A 4,726-nucleotide genomic window follows, 5' to 3' on the forward strand; every position below is an offset into this window, starting at 1 on the left:
GGAACGGTATTTGGTTTCAAGTGGCGATCCCCGCCACGGCCCTACCCCATGATCTCCGGCGGGGGGAGCCCGACGAGGACGCTCGCGGCGCCTTCGCCCTGCTACCCTTCCCACGCGCCGCTCCTAGCCTAGTCCGGCGACGCCGGCGACCACCACCTCGCCATGGCCTCCGCTGGGGAGGTGTTTCTTGACAGGCCCGAAGCCCCAGGTTCGTTCCTCCTTTCCTCCTTTTCTTGTACTCCGAAAACTATATCCTTCTCTCTTGGCTATTAGGGTTTAGATCTTTCCTGTCTTTATCGTCTTATATGATGTCTAGTCCCTAATGCGGAGAGGGTGAAACCCTAATTTGAATTTTGGTGCCATCCATGCTATATGAATGCGGTATTTAGTGGTTCGTTTTTAACAGGGTAGAGTTGTTGTTTGTTTTTTAGGGTTTTGGGGGGATCTTGATGCATGATGCCTTTTGGTGTATATGGAAGTCATTTGATGCTCTATCCTTCAAGATAATCTGGATTATCTAGTTTAATTTGGTCTTTCCTTCTTGTGTTTCTTTGATTGTTTAGCAGAGGATTTTTTTTTTTTAATTTAAATGAAAGTGGGAGGCAAAATGCCACCCTGTTTAACATAGGAATTATAGTGCTCTCCATTTTTCTTTTTATACCGACAACCCTTTGTAGAGAATAGTTAATGAGAAGTTTTAGAAGGAATGAGATGCCATTTAAATAATATGAACACAGATTAGTATCCTAAGGCAATGAGGATGAGATATGCGCAGCTTCATCCAAGGGACAATTGTCTAGAAAGCACCAAGAATTATGAGGCTAGGGGTGTAGGAAATGTTAAAGATCTAACTGGTGACTGATCTTTATCTCATGTACTGGACAAAAAAAAAAGCTTCACATGCCACTGCAAGGGTTTTTGTTTTTAACTTTTTAAGACAGTCTCAAGATCTTTTTCCTGGTGTAGAGAGATCTGTATATGTTGAGGCTAGCAGATAGCAAGCATTCAATAAATGGATTACACATTTGGACCTAATTTCACATCTTGGTATTGGGTGGGTATGGAATTTTGGGTTACATGTGTGAGAGATTTTGGAATGTAAACTTAGGTTTTCTCAAGGAGGAATTATAATTGTATTTAGGGAAAGGATGATAACTGTAGTATGCACTTTTAGTAGAATCAAAAAATAATTTTGCCTTGGGATTCCGATAGCCTGTTGCGAACAAATAATATTGCTTCCTCAATTTGTGACCACTTAGGGAGGTTTAGCATATTATGGGGCATGCCTTTTTGAACAGACAGCTCTCTCCCGTATAATTTTCTCACTTTACAATTGAGGGGAAAGGAAAAACTCCCACCTCCTAAAGTTCAGGGCTTACTGCAGCGAGTATATTTGCATATATTTTGGGCTCAGTGCTCTGAATAAAATTATTTTATTGTTTTGATTTATCACTATGTTCCACCAGCCATGCCTACATCAAATACTTCCTATATGAAAATCGACATCATGGATGAAAATCGCAGTCATTTCTTGGTCCAACCTAAACATGGAGAAATGATTCTATTGTAAGGAGGGAGTAATGGTTAAATTATTCAAACCAATTCTTAATGTTCGAAACAACTGTTACCTTATCGGGCTCATTGATTGAAAAATTTGTTTTGTGGCATGGGAGCCCGAGTGTTTGTGCATAGGACTAATGCTAACGAACTGAATTATTCAAAATTTATCCTCATGAAAACATTTTTTTTACTATTCTGGTAGTGGGTGGTCTCTTTAACTGTTTTTATCCTTGATTATCCACTAAAAATGCCAGTAGGGAATATTCAGTCATATGTTATTGAGCTTCTTTTTTCTCTATGTTTTTTTTTTCTTTGTGTAGATTGCAATATGATGGATTTCCCCCTACTCATAATAGAATGTTGCTTTTAGTGGGGAATGTTTTTGGTAGTTGATTTTTGTTGCTTAAATCATGAATTATTTCGACTGATTGGTTGGTACATTGCGTAAAATTTTCAATTAATGTTTCAATTGGCAGTATTGCTCTTCTTTAAGCAGGGCCAACATAGACATTCATAGTTCAGGAAAACCTTGTGGTTACTAGGAAATATTTTAGCAAGGTATTGAACTATATTTTGTTCAATAAATTAAATGGTGTGTCCTAGTGCATTCTCTGTTGCTTGTTGGAATTTTTATTGGATTACCTAAATTTTTCTCTTGCATTTTAGTTGCTAATTATCATTTAACATTTTACTACCGGAATGATTCAGCATTTCAATGTAGGATTGAGGTATATAAGAAAATAGACTTTATTTGATTTTAAATATTGCCATTTTATTTAATTTGAGATGCTAGTATCAATTGATTTTTCACTATTTGATGCGTTATTTTATTTCATTAAAAATGCGACCGGCGATGAATTTGTTTATAAGAAGAGGTAAAGCACGGAACACTCATTGATGTAACAGATATCTTATAAGTCATCCCTTGAGGCTATTGTTTTAGTTATTGATAGATTAATGACAGAAACAAAAATAAATAATTGTTTATGTTAGATGAGGGCTAAAGACAAAAAATTTAACATGTTAGTATAGCATACAATAAAGTTGGCATTCTATCTGATGAGGTAAGGAAATAAAAAACAAGCAAGACTATTAAAAGAAAAGCAATAAGAGAGCAATAAATGGAGAAAAAAGCCACTACAGTTAGATTCATTTATTTTTTGTTTTTACCTTCCCTATTTGTTTCTTTGTGTTTTGATTTCTATTTTTTGTGAGAAAGAGAGAAAATATGGGAGGCCCCCACCCGCATTGTGATAACCTAGATCCCAATACCTATGGATGCAACATCCAAGATTGAAATCCAAAACCTCTGGTTGCTGGGCAGATGAGTAAGGAAAATGCTCCGGTCCTTTTTTTTCGGTGTAATTTCTTGCTTAAATTTTTGGTCATGTTATATATATGATGATTAGAAACATGGACAAAGAAGTGGGTTTGCTCTAATTATAATGAGAGTAGTTTAGATTGTAAGTTTGGAGATTGATGTTTCTTGCTTTAATTTATTTAAGTCTGGTAATTATTTGTATTGTAAGTGGAACTTTAGATATTAAAGCTATAGTGGATTCATTGTACTAACAATATTAGGTTTACTTGTTGGTTCAAAAGATCTTAGCACTTAATGCTCATCTTGACAAGAAGTTTTCTATGATGGTGATAAGCTACTAATACATCCCAGGACATGGTTCATTGAATTCTAGATTATGTGGTCCATTTTTGGAGGTTTACACTAATAGGATGGCAACCATTTTGGGTTGTTATAAAAGATACTAAGCACCAAAGGACCTATACACGACAATCACCTATGTTATTCTATTCTTGTATAATTTTTGGGTTATAATATAAGTGATTAATCTGGGACACTATTTAACTTTATGCTTTACTAGATAATTATTGTGTTCCATACAATCAAATTCTTAATTTTGTTAGTTTGTTTGAAAAGATAACATAGCACAAAAGAGAGAGGGTCAAGAGGCTTAATGAGGAGGTTCCTGAGGCCCTTAGAATTAAACTAGGCAAATGATGGGTCTCTGGAATGATTTGGCATGGGGAATTTTTCTCAGATTTTCTTGAACTTTTTTTCTGAAATTTGGAGATGTATCCTTAAGATTGAAGAAGACTAGCTGGAGAAAATCCAACTAAACAAGTCCAACCCACCAGCAAAATGAAAGGCTGATACACAGAGAAGTCTGTAGCTTCACAAGAGGGGATAGGAGTGCCACAAAAGCAGAGCTACCTAATATGAATCTGATCATGAGCTCAATATCTTTGTATCATTTCGCGACAATAAGAATTACTTTTGGTGGCAAAATTGCTTGTGGCATTTCTTATTATATACCATTAAAAATCTTTTTTTGCGCCATTATTGTATAAATGCCACTATATTCCAATAAATATTTTTTTGTTAGTGGTAGTTTATTTTAAATACCACTATAAATTTGTATTCTATGGCATATAATTTGAAGTGTTGGAAACTGGAACTGCTATTATGCTATTTAACTAATATGCCAGTAAATAATACTATAATTTGTAGGATTTTGGAAGCTTGCCCCTAAATCTTAAATTGTTAATTTTTTTACAGAGCTTGAGTTTGGTAACACTAAAGCCATCAAATACCTTATTGTACACTTTGTGGTGGCCGTCGAATCCCTCATATTTGGAACCTTTATGCATTGAAAATATTTACAACAAATTTGCATATCTTCTTAGATCACTATTTCGATCGAACTTACGTTAGAATATTAAAAATAAATTATTATTTAAGATAAAAAATATGATATAAAAATATTAATATTTTTTAATCAAAATTATTATTATTTTTTATTATAGCATGAATAAAAATAATTATGAACTAATTATTCTTAAAGAGTTTGCAAAAAATTATATATGAATATAGTGACACATAAAGTTAATTTTTAAATATTTTAACAATAAAACTTTGAAAATATCATAAAAATAAAATAAAGTAAATTTATTTTTTATTTTTGTAAAAAATAAAAAAATAAGATAATGATTAAAATATGAAATATTAAAATGTATGCAAAATAATTATTTAATGATATAAATACATGTTAATAAGTTAAATAAATTATTTTTATGTATTAATAATATAAGTCATAGCTCAGTGGATACGAGCAAAATAATGGTATTTGAAAATGCCGCTATAACAGTT

The 4,726-nt window shown here is 33.3% G+C and overlaps 1 long non-coding RNA gene across 1 annotated transcript; it reads left to right on the forward strand.

The window, feature by feature from the left end:
- On the forward strand, positions 1–3,967 carry LOC113463121. The gene is made up of 2 exons (XR_003386842.2): positions 1–208; positions 3,663–3,967. It is a non-coding gene; the product is annotated as an uncharacterized LOC113463121 (long non-coding RNA).
- The last annotated feature ends 759 nt before the right edge of the window (positions 3,968–4,726 follow it).

This window comes from Phoenix dactylifera, chromosome 3, assembly GCF_009389715.1.
Source record: "Phoenix dactylifera cultivar Barhee BC4 chromosome 3, palm_55x_up_171113_PBpolish2nd_filt_p, whole genome shotgun sequence".
NCBI lineage: Eukaryota > Viridiplantae > Streptophyta > Magnoliopsida > Arecales > Arecaceae > Phoenix > Phoenix dactylifera.